This window comes from Acinonyx jubatus, chromosome B3 (genome assembly GCF_027475565.1).
Source record: "Acinonyx jubatus isolate Ajub_Pintada_27869175 chromosome B3, VMU_Ajub_asm_v1.0, whole genome shotgun sequence".
NCBI classification, from domain to species: domain Eukaryota; kingdom Metazoa; phylum Chordata; class Mammalia; order Carnivora; family Felidae; genus Acinonyx; species Acinonyx jubatus.
The window spans coordinates 124,478,244-124,503,259 of record NC_069386.1 but is presented as its reverse complement, the minus strand read 5'-3'; the positions used below and the strand labels follow the sequence as shown (position 1 = coordinate 124,503,259).

Genomic DNA, 25,016 nt, shown 5'->3' with positions numbered 1-25,016 from the left:
GGGTCCTACCCAATGTGCCATGAATCATGAGTTCTTCCAGTTTGGATGGTGAAATCAATAGTTTTCTAGGCATTATGCAAAAGCTAGGCATTCTTCCTGCTAAGCCTTTTGGGCAGCTCTTTTCTCAGCCTGGTATAATTTCCTCACATGCAAGTGCTGAATACTCAAGTGGAACACTGCACATTTCCAGACTTCTCTTTAGCTTTTTATGGTATGGTTGGATATGCATATATCAATTGTCAAAAGTTCTTTTCTCTTAATAGGATGATTCCTACAGAGCAACTAACTTAGGACTTTGTATGATTAGAAAAAAAATAACTATCTTTAATATGCTATATATAGTATTTATAGCATATAAACCATCACCATATCTCTTAAAACTTTACAATAATAATATATACCTGCTTGCTCCATAAACTGCACATCTCACCTGCCACCATCATCCCCAACTCTCACATTAAAAGAGAAACAAAAAGACATTAAATTTCCCCTTTAACCTCTTTGTTCAGATTTACTTAAAAATAAATATCTACTCTGAAAAGCTGTCAGTTGCTTCAAATCTAACACTTAAAAATTAAAAAGCTACCATCAGACACCTACTCTATTTCAGAGATTTTATCAACTGGGTTAAAAAAAGGAAAGATGTCTTAACACTCCTACTTCATTTTTTCTTCAATTATAAATGCAAACATGCCTTCCTGTGGCAAGTGACAGTGGTGTAAAATGTGCTTCTCCACCCCCAATCTCCCCAGTCCTAAATGAACCAAACACTCTTATTATGGATATATTTAATCTGTTATCCTTGCACTATTAAGTTTTTTCTATAACAACAAAATCCTTCAGGATCCTGTGATCTCACTTTGCTTCTGCAACCAGATTCTTTCTGTCTCCAAAGAATGCCTTTGAATCAGGCCGTCCAAAATGTGTAAACATGCAAGTGATATTTCTGTTCTTTTTATCTATCCTATGAATGTGGGGGCTTTGGTGGTAAGAGTCTGCCTTCATTGAAACATAGATAATTTGCCCTCAGAAGAGCCATTAAGCTTCTAGCTACAGGTAGTAACAAAATGTTTGAACCTTGATTTTAGAAGCCATGCTTGAAACTTAAAAACAATACAGCAAGTCTTTAATTTCTGGGTCAAGTGAGAACTGAAGGAGTCCATTGGCAAAAATTCCTTCACTAAGCAGGAAGGAGCAGTGACTCTGCAGTGTTTGAAATTTAGAAAAAGAGGTGAATAAAAGGACATGAGAAGAAATTTAAGTGAAAAGGAAGATCCTCAAAATTTAGATATCCTCAGACCCGTAAAAACTCTGTGAGGCTGCAAAATATAAGATTTTCTTCTTTTTAATTCTCTAGCTTATGGTGACTGTTATCTTTTTACAAATAAAAAAAATGACAATGTTCATGTATGAGAATCAGAAGTATGTCCTTATTCTCTTCCTACCATAATCTGGGTCTTTCTTGCTGATATATCTATTTTTAAAAATGTAATTTTTAATATAACAGCCATCAGAAAACAATCCATACCAGCATGTCTCAATATGTCCCATGAATCATTTTTTAAAGATGTTGTCTGGTAAAAAAATAATTTATTGTCAGAAACGTTTTGGATCATCTGAATGTCAGATAATTTTCTTGGAGACATAAAATGCCCATTATCATATTATTGAAGAATTCTGGAGAAGTCAACTTCTATTTAACTCTGCAATTCTCAAAAATTTTTAACCAAAATTGTATTGTTTCTATAATGCAGAACTACTGTTACTGAACATTCAGGGATTGTTGCCTCAAGTCCTTCTCAACAAAACCTTTTATTTGTATTGTTTTGCTACTTTTTAGTGTTTAATTAAAAGCAAACTGAGAGCAAGAGGGAGGCATAGCCCAAGAGACAGTGGTTGGACTTAAAGGACAACCTGTTCTCTTAGCTTATTATGCTCAAGTCTGCCAGTGCTTGGCTTGTCACATTCCCCCTCCAGGACTCCTCTGGCCAGGAAGCTGAGGACTTCAACCTCTGTGACAGCAATGACTTCACTCAGTGATATTCATATCAATAGCTTGAGAAGTTTTGGGCTCTGAATTATTCCATATCTGCCCCATCCAATTTCCGAGTTAAAAAGTGTAATATCTCTCTGACATTAATATTGTAGATTCCAATATGTTTTGTCAGGGAAATTGTGGGAAATTTCATCTTTTTCTTATTTATCCACATAACTATGTAAGCTTTAAAATTTTCAAAATATTATCTTATGTGGCTTCTACAATGAGAAAGTATACTTTCATATTTCAGGATGTGTGGAAGAGAGGATAATCTATATTCTTAGATTTGTGATTAAGAAAAAAAATTGTACAGAAAAAAAGATATGGGAAAGAAAAAGGTAGTATAAAAACGACATATTGAACTTGAATTTTTTAATTTGAATGTCTTGAATGGGACCTGCAAAGATTTTATTCACGTGATTTGGGGTTTGATGTCTGCATTTAGATGCTCTAAAGCAGCTCAACCTCAACTAATCCCAAACTGAACTTGTGTTTTTCCTATAAATACTTTGTCTCAAGCAGAGTGTTATTCCTTAGGGAATAGCATCACAATTTAGCTAGCTGAATAAGCCAGAATCATAAAGCAGACCCTTAAAACTTTCTTCTTCATGACTGAAATCTAGTCCCTCTCAAACTTTGTGATGATAGCCTAGTACATATCTCATAAATATATTCATGCCTGAAGTATCTATCAACACATGCCTTTTGAATGATTACTAAGTGTCTGCCATTGTAATAGATGCAGAATATACAGTTCTAAACAAAACAGAGTTTTCTGCAATCCTGAGTGTCCATTTTAGTAAGGTGCAAGTAAGGATGTAAGCAAATATAAACATATATAAGCTGAAGAAAAGTACTACCAAAAGACTAAAGTAGAAATAATATGATAAAGAATTACCATTACATATGTACCATTTCATAGAGCTGTAGTCTTCGAACTATAAATAAGGAGGATATGAAATCAATTTAGTGGGTCAAGGGCAGTATATTAGTATATATGTATATGCATGTGTTTTGTGTTTCATTTGTAATTGTGTTCTGAATCATTTTTAAATGGAATTATTTCCATGAAGTATCAGTAAAACAAAAAACAAAATTTGAAAAAAATAAAAATATTATATGGAACAGTTGTGAGTAAAAAATGCAAATAGGTGGGAGAAATTCAGGAAAATAGAACCACTTGTGTAAAGACACTGAGGCAAGAGGTGTGTTCATGGGGCATCCAGGATCCTGGCATAGCTACAGTGTAGTGAGACGGAATCGGAGAATATATGACTGGAGAGACAACCAGGAGCTATACCTGGAGGTCCTTTGAGACCAGGGGAAGATCATCAGATTTTACTCCAAGTAAGTCGGGAAGTCATTTGAGGTTTTGAACATCATGTCACAGCCTTATTCACTTGTCATGTATTATTTTGGCTTATGTATGGAAAATAGATGTAGAAAGGCAAAGATAGAAGCAGGGAGAACAGAACAGTAGGAGATGATAGCAATGGTCCAGAAAGACATGAGAACTGGCTTGAGATAAGATGGTATTAAAATAAAAACAGAGACCAACCTTGGAAATTCCCTGAAGAGATGAAAATTCAGTTTAGTTTAGTCATACAAGCAAAGCTTAATTTAGCTTATTCTGCAAGGCTAACTTGACTTGGGTCATCTCTTGCCTATGTCTTTGAAAATCATAAGCAAACTTGAACTGTTTCCCAAGATTGACATGAGGTAACTATTGACCATTTTTTTAAATCATTTAATAAAATACTACTATTATAACTAATCACTGTGAAGAATAGTCACTGCTTTCTCATGATAGAGTCTGCTTTATAACAGTATAACCCTGAGCCTCTTTCCATGATTTGGTTAGAGTGTTCCCAATCTTTTTGGTGTGGGCACAATAAACTTTTACTAATTAATATTTCAATGATTCATCGGTTCTAATCTGGTTATTTATGAACTTGTTGACAAAGGTAATTATGCAAAAATTGAGAAGTCATTTGATTATGGTCACATTTTGAAGGTATAGCCAAAAGGTTTTGCTAATGGGTTGGATGTCGGTGAAAGACACTCAGAGAAGTGAAGGACACCAAGAAAGTTTGGCCAACAGTTAAGAGAATGAAGTTTCCCTTTACTGAGAAACTCTATGAGAGCGCAGTTTTATAGTCTCTAGGTGAGATAAGAGATCAGTTGAGAGCAGGTTTTGCACTAGCAGTTGGGCATATGGATTTAGTATTCAGGGAAGTGATTTTCTGGAAGAAAACAACAACAAAATGGGTAGTATGTGAAGCCTTGAGAGTGGCTGAGTACCACAGGAAGTGTATTTAGAAAAAGAAAGAAATAGAGAAGGGAGCAGAATAGAAGGGAAGTCGAGAAAAGAAAAAGATCTAAGGACTGATCTTTGAGGCAATCTAATATTTAAAGGCTTGGAAAATGAGCCAGAAAGATTAGCCAGTAACAGAGAAAACAAGAGGAAGTAGAATAACAGAAACCAAGAAAAACAAAGTATTTCGCAGGAAATTTTATTCAACTTTTCCAAATAGTGATAGGTCAAATAAGAATGAATTTTTTTACTGTAAAGATTATCGTTGACTTTGATAGCTAGAATATATTGGTGGGGATTAAAGCAGCTGAAAAGAAACCTGAAAATGCACAGTAAGTAGACTTCTTCTAAAGCTTTGCTAATAATGAAGGGAGCAGATAAATGGGAAGGCTGATGGCTAATGTGGAAATGAGATCTAACGAACAGATTAAGGAATTAGCCTTGGGTAGAAGAGAGGGAACTTCCCTGCATGGTATGTAAAGAGGAGACAAAGGATATGGAAATGGACTCATACAATTTAAGAGGTGATGATGGAAATGGGCAAGTTTCTTCTAGTTTTTTAAAATCTTCTCAGTGAAATATAAATCACAGTCATCAGGGTATATGAAAAGGAACAAGGAGGTGATGAATGTCTAAGAATTACTTATGGGGGGGTGGCACCTGGGTGTCTCAGTTGGTTAAGCATCCAACTCTTGATTTCGGCTCAGGTCAGAATCTTAAGGTTCCTGACTTCTAGCCTCCTGCTGGCTCTGTGTTGCCAGCGTGGAGCCTGCTTTGGATTCATTCTCTCTCTCTCCCTCTCTCTCTCTCCCCCCCACTCACAGACACACACACTCTCTCTCTCAAAATAAATTAAAAAAATAAAGAATTATTTACTGAGTTCCTAAATCCTCAGTCAGTGTCCACTTTAGCTCCTTTTCTTCCATTTAAAAATAAATCACTCCAATAATGGTACTAGGTAACTTAAACACCAACAAAACCTCCCCTTTGCTCTTTAACACCTACAGTATTTGCTTATCAGCCCCCTCACGAACTGGCTTCTTTTCCCTGTGCAGCACCATCTCTCTCACTTCTTATTCCTGCTTAGGTTTTAAGACAGACTGATCCTGGAATATCATGTGCTACTTCTTATCAAGGCCTTTGCACATGCTATTGCTCAAGTTTAGATTTCTCAGTCTCAATCTTGCTTCATGAAAGTACTCATTATTTCCAGCTCAATCCAAATGTTACTTTCTCAGGGAGTTCATTTCTGAGCACTACTACTTTCTCACTTCCAGGAGTAGAAGTTGTATTTCTTGTTGGCTATTTTGTTTTTTACCCTTAGTCCTTACCAGTTAATAATTCTTTACTTTTCCCAATATTTATCTCTTCCTGTGGTTTCTATGGGAACACTGTTCATGTGTGTTGTGTTCAACTCTGAAGTCTCCAGTTGGCCTGATAAAGAGCATCTCTTGTTGTTACTTGAGTTATAAACTGAGAGATGAGACAAAGGAATAAGGCTTATGGAGGCCAAAATATCAACCTTATCATTGATAAAGGTTGAGTTGAAAGACATAGCTTATATCTATAGAAATATGAGCCCACTAAAACCTACCTCCAAAACAAGGCAAAGTCACCCATGAGAGATCATGGTGGATCTCTCCCACTCCCTCCCAACACACACACACACACCCCAAAAAAACCAACAAAACAAAAGAAAACAAAACGAAACAAAACAAAACGAAACAAAACAAAACAAAACAACGAAAAGAATCAAAACTGCCTGGAGCAACTCACTCCCAACACCCTAAGTCCAGTTGTACAACCATCCCAATTTATTTAGATTCATATTCTCTCATAACTTGGAACAGAGATGACAAACTGTTGTTGCCCATGTGCAAAATATGATGAGCCACCTGCTTTTGCAAATAAAGTTTTATCAAAGTATAGCCACATTTACTGGTTTATGTATTGGTTACAGTTGATTTTGCATTATTACAGAGTTGTGCAGTTGCAACAGAGATGGTGTGATCCGCAAAGCCCAAAATACTTCATCTCTCACCATTTACAGAAACAATTTGCCAACACCTGGTTTGATTCCATAAAGCTGCCTATACTTGCATTTTGTAGTCTTCCTTGTTAAACATCACTATCTGTGTTGCTGAGAGATTCAGACAAATAGAGAAATTAACTTTTTATAGCTTTGTTCATGATAGGGCTCTATTTGGCTCTGTTCTTAGTAGTACCCATGCCAATGTCTCTAAAGTACCTTTTTCAAATAAATTGGAAAGTGGCAAAATAATAAAAATGCATTCCAGTACATCTATTCATCTAATTATCTCATTCTATAACAGATATAGTGGGTATCTGTAGTTTCTTTTGAAATATACCACATTATTATTTTTTTTAATAAAAAATTATCTTGGAGGGACCACTGGGTGGCTCAGTTGGTTAAACACCCAACTCTTGATTTCAGCTCAGGTTATGATCTCACAGTTCATGAGGTCGAGGCCCACATCAGGTTTCTTGCTGACAGCACAGAGCCTGCTTGGGAGTCTCTCTCTCCTTCTCTCTCTGCTCCTCCCCTTCTCACATGTACTGTATCTCTTTCTCTCAAATAAATAACCTTAAAAAATTATCTTGGAATAACTGTTTAAGACACACACCATGAATAGTAATACTGGATTTACAAAGTATATCAGTGCTTTGAAAGGATGTGAACTGGGGTTGCAAACTCAGAAAAAATAATAGCTAACATTACAGAGCACTTACTACTTTCTAGGCAATTTTCTAAGTATAATCTCAGTTAATATTTATAGAAAACCTTGGAAGTAGGTACTATAGTTACCACATTTAGTAAAAAATAAAAGTGGAGTATGGGGTAAAGAAACTTGCCCCAAACTATAAATCACTTAATAATGAAGGTGGGATTTATTTATTTATTTATTTATTTATTTATTTATTTTCAAGTTTTTAAATTCTAGTTAACATATATGTAAAAGGTTTCATGTGTCAAATTTAGTGATTTGATACTTACAGATAATACCCAGTGCTCATCACAAGTGACCTCCTTAATGCCCATCACCCATTTAGCCCATCCTCACTGACCTTCTTTCATCAACTCTCAGTTTATTCTCTATAGTTAATAATCTCTTATGGTTTGCTCCCCTCTTTCTCCCCCTTCCCCTATGTCCATCTGTTTTATTCCTTAAATTCCATATAGGAGTGAAATCATATGGTATTTGTCTTTCTCTGACTTATTTCACTTAGTATATTACACTCTTGCTCTATCAACATTGTTGCAAATGGAAAGATTTCATTCTTTTGGTGGCTAATATTCAATTCATATATATATATATATTCATATATATATAAAACCCATACAAAGGTGGGGTTTAAATATCTTCTATCAGAGGCTCTCAAACTTTCTTTGTTCCTGGAGCCGTTGGTGTTCAACTAATTTTTCATGGTGTCTTTGGCCAGAAGAAATGATACACACAGTTTTGTTAAGCAGCACAAGTATTCCAAGATTTTTACTAAGTATATCCCATGAATCAGATTAGACAGGAATCTAAGAATGTGTCTGAGGCATAAACACACAATAAAAATGAGAAAATAGTGGAATGGTACAAGGTAAGAGCAGAAGCTTGGAAGTAAGACAGTCCTATATTTGCATTGAGGCTCTTAATTATACTAGTGCTGCTCTAAGCACATATTCGTGTCAATTCTGCCACATCTGAGAGGCACAAATATTTATATTAAAAACATAAATAATAAGAGTCAAATATTATGGGTTATAATTGATATCCTGCCATTTCCATCTCAGTAATAATTTCTAAATTCATTTCATTTTTTGCCTTTCCACCATGGTTACTTAACTCTGACACTTACTACATTTTGCTTATGTGGGGATGGAATTCTGGAGTCCTAGGAACATAGTTTTTATTACAAGACTACTTAAAATGCATCCTGCAGACTACTGTTAGTTTGAAACACATTTGTTATTGGGAGTGCCTGGGTGGCTCGGTCAGTTAAGTGTATGACTCTTGATTTTGGCTCAGGTCATGATCTCACAATTTGTGAGACTGCGCCCTGCATCACGTTCTATGGTGACAGTACAGAACCCGCTTGGGATTCTCTCTTACACTCTCTCTCTGCCCCTCCCTTACTCTCTGACTCTCAAAATAAATAAACTTTTTTTAAAAGAAAAATGTTATTGGTTTGTAACAACATAAGGGCATAAATTGATGTAAGGGTTTTAGACACTTTTGTAGCAATTTGGAGAACAAATTTCTGTTGAATAAAAAAAAATGGGGGTTGCATTTTATATGTTAGCTTTTTAGATTTAATTTCCCCAGTAATTAATTTCTAATATATTTTATAAAAGCATTTCTCCACAGCCGATTGGAAATTAGAGGGCACAATAAAAATGGGTTCTTCACCACAGATAGTTTGAGAAGCACTGGCCTAGAAGAGGTGTATTGGGTGGGCATATTTCCTGGTCCTGTGGATTCCTGGCCTCATGGGAAGTACCATGACTGGGAGAGGGCTGGGTAGGGATCCTCCAAAGCACTGGGCTCAGGATAAGCTCCAGACATCCAGGTCTAAGTGATGCATGGATTATGATCATTAACCCATGATGGATAACATGATAGAGCACAACTCATTTCTGTCTTCCTAGCATCTAGTACCATAACTTGTGCCTTAAAGGCCCTAAATAAATTATATTTGAGTGAAGAGTTAAATACAATGCTGAAAGCACTGACGCTGATGCTGATGAGGATTATGAGGATAGTTTCCATCATTTAACTGTGTCCTGTGCCAGGAGCTACATTAAACATTTTATATAAATTAATCTTCACCAGAACTACCAGAATAGGTATTATGCCCTTTACTGAGAGAGATTTCCGTTTTTATAATTTTGAAGAGGGAATACACTTTTGAGAGTAGGCTTAGGGAAACAGAAGGTGGCTTTATGGAAATAAATGTGATTTGAACTGAGTTTTAATGGATGAGCAGAGCTGTTGGAGGCAGACACCCTGGCCCGAGTATGGAGAATCGTATCAACCAAAGAATTTAAGATGCAAGGCATACTCAGGATAGGATGGATAAGAAATGCATGAAGAGTCTAGACAGAAGATACCAGGACTGAGGCAGCTTGTTATCTAAGTCGAGAGGGCATGTTCCACTTAAACGTATTCAGATTTATTAAAAGCACAGCAAACCAAACCAAACTGAACAAACAAGAGAACCAAATGCCAATTACCCAAAATTCTTACAGGTTGGTGTAATGCTGGGTTTCTGATTTGTTACATCATCCTAGAATGAGCTCTCATTACCTCTGATCTGTACCTTTTACATCCTGTTTTAAGTCTCTATGCAAAATCTATCACTGCTTGATATGCTTTGATATGGTATTTTCTTGTGCATGTATTTATTTATTTTTGCCATTCTCTGCTTGCTAGGCTTTAACTGTAATCAAGGTTCTTTTTTTTTTATTAATGACTACCCGGCACCTAAAAATATATCTACCACATGCTTACTGTATCAACTATTTTGCTACATAACAAACTACCAATACTTTCCAACAAGTACTTAGTGGTTTAACACAGTATTACATTATTAGTATCATCACAGTTTGGGGGGTGGAGGGGGCAGTCCTTCTTCTGGCCTCCCCTAGGCTTACCCCTGTGGCTGCACTTAGGAGGAAGTTTACCTGAGTTGGAAGTCCAAAATGACCTCACTCATGCATGGGCAATCGGTACTGTCTGTCAGCTAAGATGCCTCATACTTCCTCCATGGTCTTTCAACCTCCAGTGGGTTAGACTGGTTTCCTTATGTTGTGCTCTCTGGGCCACATTCCAAGAGGGTGATGACAGAATCTGTGACGCTTCTAAAGCCCAGCCTTAGAAGTGTGCAGTATCACTCTGCTTCATGAATTGATCAAAGCAGGTTGTGTCACTAGCCCAGATTCAAGCGATGGGGAAACCATCTCTATTTCTTGATGAAAGGGGCTGCAAAATATTGTAGCCATGTTTTTTAATCAACTGCAATTGAGGTTCAATAAGAATGCATTATATGAATGAATAGATGGTGTGATTAAAGGCATAGCCAAGAAATAATCTCGCATATTCTTTGGTTTATAAGCAATGGGTAGTAATGTGGATTCTGGAATATGAGGTGGCATGATCAAAGTGAAGTTTCAGGAAGATTAATCTGCCTATGGTTAAAAGAGGAAATAAATTGGGGAGAAACTAGATGCAGGAAAGCCATCTGAAGCCTGCCATGATAAACCAAAAGAAATGAAATTAAGAACTTGAAGATTCATCATAAATTCTATTCCTATTTCTCATTTACTTACTTGGGGTTTACAGCAATGTATGAGTGTGGCATGTACTAAATGATTGCTTGCCTAAAGACAGATGCATGGGTCTGCCAATGTATGGCAGGAGAATAAAATGCACCTGAAAAGGAATTAGGATGACATTGATATCTGAGAGGCTCCAGCCAATTGTCCACATATTTACAGGTTAATTTTAATTTATTGGCAATTCAAGGTAGTTTGCATAATTGAAGGTAAAATGTGAGATCTGTTCTTTTGAAGAAAAATTTCCTTGGGGTATTTTTTTTTAATGCCTGAAGACATTACATTTAGAGCTGGCACTTTGTGTACTAAAGTTAACTTAAAGCCTGATGGCCATTTGCTTAGAACTGACTGATACTAAAGAAATAAAAATATTAACACAGCATTTCAGTTTTCCCTGGAGACACCTCAGCTCTGTGTCTACTCCGTTGCTGAAAAATGAAGAGGCTCGTATATTTCAAGGTATTTTCACTTTGGATGGTTATGCTTGTCAGTACTTCTCCTGTTCAAAGATAGATTTGAAAAACACCCCAGTTTTAGGAATGTTTTCCTCTAGAAAAAAATATTTTCTTTCTTAGAAGGGCAAAAGAGAAAGAATTCAAGCTTAACAGAAATCAAGTTAGAAGTTTTTCTGGAGAATGCTGCCTTTTATATACTTTACCATAAAAAAAGAGGAATTGATGGAAATATATCTGATTCCTATGTAAAAAGGTTATCTTTTGGAGTTTGAAACTATATGTCATTTAAAAAATTAGTCTCAATGTGCAATTACAGAAAATAAAATCTCAACTGTAATACACCGAGCAGCAGTCTAGCAATTAAAATCTTTTATACAATTTTGAACTCTTCAATGGCTAAAAAATAACAAAAAACAATTTTCAATAAACTTCCACTAAATCAACTTTTCAAAAATAAAGATTCTTAAATTTATAGGTATAAGAATGTGAAGTTGGTTTACATTTTATGTGTTACAATGCAATTCAATTCTAGCTCTAGTTTGTTGTTAGCTTTTTTGTTGTAAGTAGATTGTGACCTTTTTTAATAAAAATAATGATTTAGGGTTTAGATCTCCCTTTTTCCCTCATAATTCCAACTGTCAATCATACTACTTTACATGGTTGAATGGGAGAAGTTTTATTTGTTTGGTTCTTTATTGTTTTTCCTGAGACCTCTAGGCCAGGGTGTCTAATAAGTTTGGGTGATGAAAATCATCACTGCTCCTACTTCAAACATACAAAATCAGCATCTCCAAAAATGTGGTCTTTTGATCTTTATTTTTAATAAATTATTTAGGTGACTATTTTGAACTATAAAATTCAGACACCTGCTCTAAATTTGACCTCTAGTAATTTGTTTGATACACCCTTGATTTGGTAAGAGGTAATAGTCATCTCTGTGTTTATAACTGCTTATTGGGTACTTTCCTTATGCTAGAAATTGCTCAAGGTGTTGGGAATACAGTAACTAATCAGATAAATTCTCTGTTTTCAAGGAACTCTGGATCTACGGAAATAATTCAATTACAATTAGAAAAATGCCATGAGACATGTCAGGACACATAAAAACTTCAGGGAAGAGTGGCCATAGGGATATTAGGAAAGATTATATAAAGGAATTAACATCACATTGTAGTCTTAAAGAAAGGTTCTAAGAGATGGAGAGTTTTGCATAGTGGTGAGAGAGACCATGCTGTTTTCAGATACTGCAATTTGTTCTTTATTACTGGAAAAGAAGGGATAACTGGAAACATGAGATTAAAGAAGAGGTAAGAGATAAAGCTGAAGAAGTCTACTGGAGTCACTTGTGAATTTTTTTAATATTATTTTATAAATTTTCTTTAAAAATAATTTAGCAAATCAACTCCGTATATGAGGTGAACTGACATTAGTTAACTAGATTTTACTCCTGTTTTTCTAAAACATATGGCTAGTATTATTGTTAGAAACATTGCTACAGTGGGAATCCCATTTTATAAGAACAGAGTATAACCTTGTTTCTAAAATGAATTTTTTGGTACATGAAAGCAGCTCACTGTCAAAAAAAAAAAAAAGAGAGAGTCCTCAAGACTTTCTCGTTTTATAAAATAATCATTCTTGATTGTGGTCTTCATCTCATATCTCACATCCACTCTACCAAAAAATCTTGCTAGCTCTACCTTCAAAATATATCCATAATTTGACCACCTTTCACGATTTACATTGCTGCCACCTTGGCCCATCCACCCACCCCCCCCCCACTCGAGCGAGAGCGCGCGCGCGCATACACACACACACACACACACACACACACACACACACACACATATTCTCTTTCCTACTCTGTAATTCAATAATAGCTGCCTGGGTTCTCCCCTTTCATCCTTGCCCTCCTGTAGTTTATTCTCTACACAGAAACTAGAATTAGGGTAAGATAAGACTTCTGTTACATCAGGAGTTCAAGCAGGGAAGTTTGTGGCTCTCAGCTGATGCACCTGAGGGTTTTTTGTTATTCTTTTCTGCCTATTTTGATGGTAAATTTACAAATGTAGTAGGTATGGCCTAAGAAAAATATGGTGAGTAGGGCTCATATCTACATCACCCTAACGATGTAAGTCACCCAGATCAATAAAGGAGTGAAGAAAAGCTGGAGGAGATCTAGAAATTACGGCAGAGGAGGAAACACTGAGAATCAGTTGTGGTCTTATGGCCAGCTCCATCCGTGAAGGTTATAGTTTTTTGCACAAATCTTCTCATAAGTTTTTTTTTCCCCAAAAAGGCTTAAGCATCCTAGAGAAGCTACTCTCAGAATTTATAAAAATAGGTCTAAGTGACACAGGGGTTGACTGTAGTGGGTAATGTGTTGTGGCATCCAGGTCTGCTTTCAGATTTAAGAAATTATTCTCCTGGGAAATTGTTGTTGTCTTAAGCCCTTAGCTACCAACCCTCTCTGGGATTTTTATCTTGTCTGAATCTCAGGTGAATCATCACCAAATAGTAATGATCTCAAGATATTTAATTTATTTCTTGATAGAGAGGAATATGAAATTTAAAAAGCTCTTATTTGAGCTTAGTTTGATTTCTTTTGAGGACACTAAATTTAAGGCATCCCAAAGCCTTAGAAAAGTCTTTTGGGACAGTTTGATAGGTGTTTAAGTCTTAGACACACTTAATTTCTTCCTCTCAGTTGAGAGGGCCCAGTCTCTAAAAACAGTAAATAGAATTAACCAGGAGGAGGAAGGAGCTCCTCATATGTTTTTGCTACTACTGTTTTTGCCCTTGAAGATATAAGTCCATCAGGCAGATGCTGTTCTCTGTGTAAATGAAATGACCTTTCCCAACCTGCACATTTAAAATGAAACATGCTTGCCAGGGCCTGTATTTCCAAGATACGCATTTGTTTCTGGCCTGACACAAAAGGCACTATGTCTTATTTGGTTTTGTTGTTTGTTTGTTTTTATGGATCACTATTTTCTGATTTCAAAAATTAAACTAGAACTCAAAAGAAAAGTGAAGAAAGAACATTTAAAGTAATAATAATCAGCATCATGAAAATACTCCATAGTGAGAAAGAAGATTAAAAAAGTGTAATAACCACCCTTCCCAAAGGTCCCAACCTTCCCATGACTTTTTGACTCAACACATATGGGTCAGCGTATGGTTTTTCATTTTATTTTTCCTGAATGTTGCAATACTCTTCTAAGCTGAGATGAACTTGAAATTATGAACACTGTGTTTATGCACATGAGAAAGCTTTTATATAAAAGATCAGTTAACATTTTTTTGCATCAGAAGAAATGAATGTTGTCATTCCCTGTTTTTTTCTTTTTTCTTTTTTTTGTAATTTCTTTGGCCACTATTTCATAGTCATTGGGCAAACATTAATGATAAAAAGCTTGACATAGTTTTGGCACTGAATATAGCTGTATTTTGATTTCTTGGTTTATTTACTCTTATGTTACCTTATTGCTTTGTACTCTAAATTTAGAAACTCTTTTTTTTTAATGTTTATTTATCTTTGAGAGAGAGAGAGAGAGAGAGCAGGGGAGGGGCAGAGAGAGAGGGAGACGCAGAATCCAAAGCAGGCTCCAGGCTCTGAGATGTCAGCACAGAGCTCGACGGGGGGGCTCGAACTCACAGACTGTGAGATCATGGCGTGACCTCAACTCCGATGCTCAACTGACTCTGCCACTCAGGCGCCCCTAAATTCAGAAACTCTTGACACTTCGGTTCACAGTAAAAATATGTCAAAACATAAAAGTAGAAAAACCTTCACCTTTCATACTCAGAATATCAATGGGTGTTAATTATATAATTTTGATTAACCACTCTCTGAATCTCATATTTGTCATTTGTGAACATACTTGACCTAATAGGAATTTCAACTTAGTTCTAGAACCTAAGAACATTGAAAGTCTTTTATGCTTCCTCACTGAACATAACGAAGTACCCCAGTGTACAATCTGTACAAACTCCAAGGGGAAAGGGAAAGAATTAGATGAGAGTGAACATTACATTACATTTTATTGTTTCTTCAGAATTTTTCAACTATGGAGATTCAAAATTTGCTAGTGAAAATTGTATTTACCTGTTTATTTTTCTAATGGAATATTAATTGACGTGTCAGATGGCGGTTTGTAGCGGCCATGCTTGCTGCTTCTGTTCGGTGTTGGAGAGAAAAACATGGATTTTTTTGTCATAGGCTTCCAAACTACATTATTATGGGATAGACTGATAACAATTAGTTCTTCCTCAATGTACCTTTCCTCTACAATAACAGAATTTTAGACACCTAAAATAATGAACAAACTTATCAGCCTTCCTTTTAGCAAAACAGATAATGACGAATTCTCAATAGGACATAACTGTGGGTTTCTTATATTATCTTCTTGATAACTTTTAACTTTTTTTATTTTAGAGAGAAAGAGAAGATGAGTAGGGGAGAGGGGGAGAGAGAGAAAGTGAGATAGAGTCAGAGAGAGAGAGAGAGAGAGAGAGAGAATGAATCTTAAGCAGGCTCCATGCTCATTGTGGAGTCCAACGTGGGGTTCAATCCCATGTCTCTGGGATCATGACCTGAGATGAAATCAAGAGCCAGAAGCTCAAATGACTGAGCCACCCAGGCACTCTTACATCACCTTTAAGATACTATTGGTGCTTGTCCTTTACTACTTCTCCCATACCCCTGCACCCTTCTTCTCTATTGTCATTTAGCTGTCTAGTACACAAATTTGGTCATATCTAGTGGGTTGTGAAATAATAAACTGTAAGGAAACTGGGTCCCTGTGGACTTCACAGTCAGTTTTTAAATGCAGTAATGGATTACTTGCCCTTATTGATATAGGTAATACGTATACTCTTTCTTATTTAGGCTATAATTTTGGGTTTCTCTTATACTCAACTAAGTAGAATATTAACTAATTTACTTATTTTAGAAGTTTAGCAGAGGAGCCAAGTTAATTTGTACTTACTATTTCCTGCATTATATTTTCATGCAATATTAATGCAAAAAAGAATAATGAAAATAATAAAACTCAAAAGAAGTAAACAAAGTAAATATTCCCTCCTCTCACCCACATCCAATTTCCTATGACTAAAGTTTGCATTTTTTTAAAATATGTAATTCATGGATAGACCGTGCCTTAAGAATTACTTAACTGAGATCAGACAAGCACTTTGGCCAAACTTCTATTATAAAAATTTAAGATAATCTCATCACGCCCATTTTGTTGATGAAGTCATGTAGCTATTGACACAGTATTGATTGATTGAAATATAAAATCATTAAAAGGATGACCTTAATATGGGGGTTGTAGGTGGTGGTGGAGAGTGGAGTGACATGTGTTTTCTTTTTCTTAGTACCATGGTTTTTGTTTTTTTTTTTTTTCCCACGATTCAGGTAAATCCTTACACTTCAGTCTTAATTTTTGATTCCTTCCTGAAAGGTCAGTTAAATATCACTTGGATATTTAAAATGGAGAATGGGAACAAGGCTGGTATATATCTTTCTCTCAGTCTTGGTAACATTAGTAACTAATTTTCCAAATCAAACGTAATGTTTCAAAAGTGAAATAACTTTCCCGGAGCCAAATGTCTGTCTTGACTCTCAGGAGTCCTTGAAGAATGTCCAAAGCTTGGCTATACCCAAGGTATTTCCTGCTTTCTTTGGTCAGAGACTTTCAATAAACAAGTACCTTTCTTCTCACATTAATATTATTTATAAGGGAACTTGTCAGTAAAAGGAGGCAGCCAAATTCCTTCAGGAAGAGCCAATCCAGTATTTGCTATCTAAACAGTCAATGCATTTTATTCTGGCCCTTCTCACACCTGCAAACCCAATTGTACATTTTCCAAATTTAATCTTAAGATAAGGTCATTTAGATTCCAAGTTTAAAAATTCTTAAAGTTTCGGTGTGGCTCACCATGCATATGAATGAAATTTAGATGAAGTGGAAAACGGATTCTTTCTCCACTTTCTCACTCTCCTCTTCTACATGTTTCCTTTGACTGAATGCTCATCTTTATGACTCAACTATTTGAGCCAATGGTGTGGGTCATCTTGTATGATTATAGTCATCCAGTGATGCATATCTTCATTCTTTCTTGGGTTTCTGCTCTGCCTTCATTACTCTGCTTTCTTCAAATCCCTGTGTATCTACATGTGTTCACACACGGGTGTACAACTCAAGCAGAATGATCTGTTTATTCTGGAAACAGTCATAACACCATATTTGCCAATGTGAGATCACTGAAATAACTTGAGCTGATGTCTTCCACATGTTGGCTGACTATTCGAATTCTAGCTTAACCAATGTGTGCAATCTCTCAATTCCCACATATGCTGAGGAAGGTCCTTATTTAGAAGGCAGGGGAACCGCCAAGTATCTGACGAAGCATTCTGTGAAAATGCTGTTTTATCTGAAAGAAAATGTGTCCCTAAGCAATCTGAGATCTCCTATTGTTAGGCTAGTCATTCGTGAAAGTAACTTGGATCTATAAAAACTTTTCCAGATTTCTTGGATTAGTAATAGCCAAAATTGAATGGAAAAAATATATATCTCATGATCTAAATAATTATATCATCTTTCCTCTGAGAAAAATACTTCATGAAACTCACAAGACATTCATAGAAATAATTCATAGGCAGAAACTTGTTTCACATTTTATTGTCTTATCTCTATTTCATGAGTAAAATGGCCATTTTTTTTGTTTGTGAATAATCAGAAAGTGATCATTCTGAATTATACATCTCTTCAAATGGGTTTATCTAGGTTTTGTATGAAATTTAATGGTCAATGATATTGAAATTGTCTGTTTTTGCTCATTGTCATATTATTTGTGATTTGCTTCAGGTCCATGCCCCAGCTATAAGGTGATATATTTCAAAGTGGGATGGTAACATTATATGCATACTTTAAATAACATTGAGTTGGAATCTTTGGTGTTTTCTTGGTTAAGAATAATACTGTAGAAGTGCAGAGACACATATGGTGGCTGACTCTAACTCTCTCTGATGATAAAGAAAACTTCTTGCTTTTTTTTTTTCCTGGTAACACTGGTAGATAGAGGCAATGTCATGATAGTGTATGAAGCTTTGCTGTATACGCAATAAATAAATTCTTTACTTTCCTGAGTAATCTTATGTATAGGCAATAATTCAGTCTGTCACACACCTGTTGTTGATCCATTCACCCAACACTAGTCCCCACTAAAATCATAAAGGTCATCACTATGATAGTACAAAGACAGTGGGAATCATGTGAACAGACATCTAACATTGACAACAGAGGAGTACTATTGTGAGTAATTAGAAATACTACTAGGTTCTCAGACTAACTCAGATCACAGAATACCAAATACTTCAGGACATTTTTAGAATTCTAGTGCACATCAATGTAATGCTACTTATAAACACTGTTGGCAAAAATAATACTGATAATGCCATTTTAATTGCCTTATTCATATAACCTTGTTCATAAAAGTAATTATTTTCTTAGGATAAGGTTTTTAGATACAGAATTTCTAGCTCAAGAAAAAAAAATCTATATACCCTTAAGGATTTTTTACATATTCCAGATCATTCTCCAGAAAGGCATTATTATATTCTCCCACTAAAAACACATGATGATGCCTGCACAGACACAGGAGTCAAGACGTGTAGAATGCTGTGCTTTGATAAAAGGTATCTTAACATCATATGAGGAAGTAGGGAGAAAATTTTGTATGTCTTCCTAATAACAGATCCTCCTGTTTCTTGTTTATGCTTCCTGATTTTGCTTATATATTTCTTTTGCATGGGCATGTACTTAGGGAAGGTTGTGGCAGGGGGTCGTACTCAGGTGATAGGGCAAATTATGATAATTCTAAGTCATATATGGAATTCCATTTTCTTTACCAGTAATTGGTTAGGCATTGTCATGACATATAATATCACTAAACAAGAGGGAGGTCCACTGGGGTGGGGCTTCTATGAAACTGTTTCCTCTGTGTAGTAAAAAAAAATTATGAAGAAAAATGCCCCATATTTTTTCTGGCTTTGGTTATAGTTGTGTTCTGATATGATGTCTGCCACTCTAGCAGCCCTTTTGGAAGCATGAGGGCTAACCTACTATAAAGTCAATATGCTGAGGACAAATGGAAGATAGAAGAAAACCTGGGACCTGGATGTCTGTTAACCTCAATGACCTGTAACAGTAATTTTTCTTTATTGCTTAAGTCACTTTCATATTATTTTTTTGTTATGTAATGCCGTACATACGGCATTTTGTTATGTAACCTTACTTTCAGTTTCAAACTTAAAGCATCAAGAGCAAATTTGAATGCATATGTTCTAGATGTCCACTGCAAAGTTCTCATGCCTGTAGCACACTCTATTTATCCAAGTTAAATATCAGTAGCATAGTATAGAATATAAAAGAGGTCCTGGAGGAAATGTGATGATATAAAGTATTCATGGGCTTTATAAATTACGATAGAGACTTGGAAATGTGGGAAAGGATACAGTGTGGCATGAAAAGCTGAAATTCCATGATGAAGTTGATCTTTTCCAGATTTTACTCACTGCCCCTTCACTGTGTTGGAACCAAAATAGTGAAATTCATTTTTCTGTCCTTCCCCATGCTTGCCTCATCTTCTATAGGAGAAAACACGTTAAGTGAAGATCTTGCATCTTCCCGTGAAATATAACACATTTTGGTGGTTTAAGGAAGCAGTGTGTGGTTGGCATGGCTCTGTTTTTGGTTATTTGCTTATTTTAACACCAGATACTTGAATGACAGATTGGGGGATGAAGGAGAGTACAGGATTTCAGAATAGACATGGAAGTTTACTACCAATGCCTGATAAGCAATGTTATAAATGGCGTATGTGGTTTCAATAGTAGCAGTTAAAGAATTTTTACCACAGTACTTTCCAGTTGTCTAATATGATAATTATTGTTATTAGGTAGCTACATGGAGGATGGAAAAAAATGATCCTATCTTAGGTCTACTTCATTACATGGGCTTTTTCCATAAGGGTTATGATTTGTTTTAAAGTTTTACATGGCTTAGGCTGAGGCTTGTTCATTTTCCCTGGTAATTACCTACTGAACAGAATGCTATCTCTCTGTGATATTAGGAATCTTATGGTTTAAAAGCTGTTAAGCAATTCTTGCTCATGGGGCCGAAACAGAACTTACTTATCTAGGTTATAACTTTACTTGCCAGTTTACTTGAGTTCAGCTGGGTCCTGTCTGAATTTTAACAGGAAGGAAATCCAGTGGAGGATAAGTTATCAGCTATGTGAATGACTATTCAGAGTGTTCATTCACTGACTCTGCAAGAGAGAGGGTTAGAGCCTTTGCCTAGATTTCTTCTCTATTTCGTGTTGTCTGTGGGAAAGTTAAATGAAATTCCTAGAGTGTACTCTAGGCAAGAAAGGAAAAAGCATTCCATGTTAATCTCACCAGATAGGGGTTGTAAAGTTGCCAGTGAGGGCTAACGTTCAAGGGGTGGGGTTGCTTTTTCATTTGCAAGCAAATGACTGTGGATACTACCAACCTTTCCTGGAATGCAGTTATCATTTTGACATTAAAATTTTTGATTTTTACTCCTAACAAATATTTTTCAGACTGGAGTTAAGTTTACTAATACACACTCATTCACTCACTCATCCCCATTCCTTTCCATCACATATTTGCTAATCACCTTTTCTTCTGATTCCATTAAACAGAACAACAAAGTTGAAAAAGAGATGGAAAATGGTACTACAATTCCTTGTCACAGACTTGACATTAAATCCTCTAGAATTTCTTCTCTTTCTTGGCACCCTGTGCACACTTCTGTTATTATACCACATTTTATTTATTTATCTATTTCCCATCTAAAACTCTGAGATTTTTGAAAGCTGAGCCTGTATGTTTTATCTCCATAGGCATGGTGACTCTACACAGTAGGCATTCTAGAGAAGTCTGGTAGAATTACAGAAAATGAATATTTTGCAGGTATATAAATGGCTTCACTAAAATGAGCCCTCATTCAGAAATAAGGGTGGTTTCTTTACTGCATAATTTATGCCAATACAATATGGAAAAATAAGAGTGGTTTCATTATATTTCATTTGGCTTATTTAGGAAAAGGAACATTGGCTCAGTTGTCTGAGTTATAAAATAAGCAGGAAGAGGACAAAAAAAATGGTGTCACTATCCTAATTGATTGTGTAAAGAAAGGAATTCTAAGATTATATTCTTTTGTTTGTTTCTTTGCAGGGGCCCTTGTGAACGTGTAAAACAGAAATTTAAAATAAACCCAGAGGTTGGACATGACTTTTGATGATATGGGTGAAGTTGTTTATTTAATTCAAGATGTGAGGACTGAGACAAATATTCGAGCTATGCACGTTATGAAAATTTCACTGGAAAAGCACTGTATCACTATTTGTTGTGGAGGACAATCAGTCTCACTCAACATGATGTAGTTATTAATGTACCAAAAAATATCATCATTAAAAGATGAATACTTTCAGTAATTGTAGCTATGAACAGAACCCCAAAATAATTTTATGATATTTGCTAAAGTATTTGGAAAGGTGACTTAATTTATAGTTACAGAATAATGACAAGTAACAGGGGCTGACCCAAGTAATGAATGAGCATATGCATCTGTGCCTGGATATCTAAGTAGACATAAGTTTCTGCCATTAACATTCTGTAATGTTGGATAGAAGGTATAGCCAATCTTTTCTTCAGTTATCTTTATTTGTTAAAAAAATGATGGCTTAGATAAGCTTTTATAAATAGCTTTCTAAAGAACATAGTTATGACAAAATGTTAAAAGATTTAAAACAATGTGAATTCTCTGGTTAAGACAGTTAAACACTTAACAGATTGAAGATGGCAGTGGAGTAGGAGGACCCTAAGCTTGCCTTACCCCATGAATACAACTAGATAACTATCAAATCATCCTAAATACCCCAGAAATTGGCCTGAAGATAGGCAGAACAAACTCCACAACTAAAGGTAGAGGTCACATAGAAGAAGGTAGGAAGTGTGGAGATGTGGTTTATGAGAGAAATGGATTATGGCCGCCAAGGTGGGGAGGGAGCCACAATCACAAAGAAGGATAAGAGACAGACTAGCACTTAGGGGAGCATACAGGGAAAATGACCCCCCCCCCCACCTAGAAATTGGCTAGGAAAATTTCTTGACTTCTGACAACCAGTGAGGCTTAAAGGCTGGAGTTTTAAAGGTCAACCGGCTTGGCTGAGATGGAGCCCAGAGGACATCATGCTGCTCTTGGAGAGAAGGCAAGCAAACAACCCACAAACATACAGTAGGGAAACAGTGACCTGAAGAGTGCCTGGGGTGCATAATGGGGAGATTATTTGTGCATCTTGGAGCACATCTCAGAGAGACAGCCTTCATGGAGAGACCGGTCTGGGAACAATTTCCTCCATTTCCTCCCTCACCCCTCAGTATAAGCACAGGGCCACCTGCAGAAGCCAGCACAATGCCCACACTTGCTAGCTAACTTGCTTACACCAAGCCCTGCCACCCTGACCTTCCCCTGGCCCCATGCTCTGGTGGAATAGTGCTTCTCAGTCTTGCTTGCATCAGTCCCAGCTTAGCAGTCCCCCTCCTTTAAAATTTTTTTTAAATGTTTTTATTTATTTTTGAGACAGAGAGAGACAGAGCATGAGCAGGGGAGGGGCAGAGAGAGAGAGAGAGAGAGAGAGAGAGAGACAGAATCTGCAGCAGGCTCCAGGCTCTGAGCTTTCAGCACAGAGCCCGACGTGGGGCTCAAACTCACGGACTGTGAGATCATAACCTGAGCTGAAGTCATACGCTTAACCAACTGAGCCACCCAGGTGCTCCAGCTGGCTCCCTCCTTTAGAAGACTGGCTCAAAACCATGCTCACACCAGGTCTCCCATGTCAGGAGTTTTGTGGAGCCTCAGTTCTGGTGACAGAATTCATTTCACCAGCATATCAGAGCACACCTAGTTGAAACATGTCACATTCAGGCCAGGAACCAAACACTGCTACCAATAAGCAAAGAGACCCTCTGCAGATGACTGGCCTGAAGATTAAAGTGGCCAGGACAAAGCAGCAGAGTGCATGTAGCACCCATTAAAGACACTCCAGGAAGCACCAGGCCCTGGAAAACAAGATACACTCTACAACAGGGCAGTACAGGACCTCTTATTCATAAGGTCATTGCCCTCAGGAAAAGGAGATATATCTGACCTTCCTAACACACAAAAAAAACAGCCATAGAGACTTAGAAAAAAATGAGAAGAAAGATAAATTTATCCTAAATGAAAGAACAGAACAAGACCATGGTCACTGATTTAAGTGAAATAGATATAAACATCATGCCTGATGGAGTATTTAAAGCAATGAGAACAAGGATATTCACTTGACTTGAGAAAAGAATGGAAGACATAAGTCAGACCCTTAACACAGAGATAAGGAATAACATAGTAGAGATAAAGCACTCAATAAATGAAATGAGAAACATGCTTGATGGAATGAACAGCAGGCTGGAAGAAAGAGAGGAACAAATTAATGACCTAGGAGACAAAGTAATGGAAAGTAATCAAGCTGAACAAAAGAGAGAAAAAAGAATTATGCAAAATGAAACTAGACTTAGGGAACTCAGTGTTTCCACTAAATGTAATAACATTTGTATTATAGGAGTCCTAGAAGAAGAAGAGAGAAAAGGGAGCTGAAAATTTATACTTGAAGAAATAATAGCTGATAACTTCCCTAATCTGGGGAAGGAAACATATCCAGATCCAGGAGGCACAGAGAACTCTCAACAAATTCAACAAAAACAGTTCCACACAAAGACATGATATAATTAAACTCGCAACGTATGGTAATAAAGAAAAAATTTTAAAGCAGCAAGACAAAATAAGGCAGTAACATACAAAGGAAGCCCCACAAGGCTGTCAGGGGATTTTTCAGCAAAAACTTTCCAAGCCAGAAGGGAGTTGCATGATATATTTAAAGAGCTGAATGGGAAAAAATCTATAGCCAAGAATACTGTATCCAGCAAGGCTATCATTCAGAATGGAAGGAGAGACAGTTTCCCAGACAAACAATAGCTAAAGGAGTTCATGACCACTTAACCAGCCCTGCAAGAAATATTAAAGGGGGCTCTTTGAGTAGAAAGGGAGATGAAAAGTGACAGTAAGAAGTTAGGAAGCACAAAAGCAGTAAACATGAATACTTCTGTAAACAAAAAATCAGTCAAGAATCTCACAAAATAAGAGGATGTAAAATAGAACAACATCTACTTAAAATATGGGGAAAAAATATAAATAAATAAAAATAAAATGTGGGGAGGAGAGGAGTAACATTCTCCAGAACAGATCACATATTAGCCAACAAAACAAGCCTCAACAAATTCAAGAAGATTTAAGTCATGCCGTGCATCTTTTCTGACCACAATGCTTTGAAACTAGAAGTCAAGTCCCAGGAAAAAATCTGGAAGGACCGCAGATACAAGGTTAAATAACATGCTACTAAACAATGAATGGGTCAACTAGGAGATCAAAGAAGAAATAAAAACGTACCTAGAAACAAATAAAAATGAAAACACAATAGTCTGAAACCTTTGAGATGCAGCAAAAGCAGTTCTAAGAGGGAAGCTTACAGCAATACAGTTCTACCTCAACAAGCATGAAAAATCTCAAACAAACCACCTAACCTTACATGCAAAAGAGTTAGAAAGACACAAACAACAACAAAAAAACCTAAAACTAGCAGGAGGAAGGAAAGAATAAAGATTAGAACAGAAACAAATGATATAGAAACTTAAAAAATGAAAAAAACAATAGATAAATGAAACCAGGAACTGATACT

The 25,016-nt window shown here is 36.3% G+C and overlaps 1 long non-coding RNA gene across 1 annotated transcript in view; it reads left to right on the top strand.

Moving 5' to 3' along the window:
• The window catches only part of LOC128316091 (uncharacterized), a 31,117-nt gene extending 9,463 nt beyond the window's left edge, over positions 1-21,654 (top strand). The window contains exon 3 of the long non-coding RNA XR_008299576.1: positions 21,418-21,654. This is a non-coding gene — a long non-coding RNA (uncharacterized LOC128316091). The remainder of the gene's footprint in view (positions 1-21,417) is intronic.
• Positions 21,655-25,016: the final 3,362 nt, after the last annotated feature.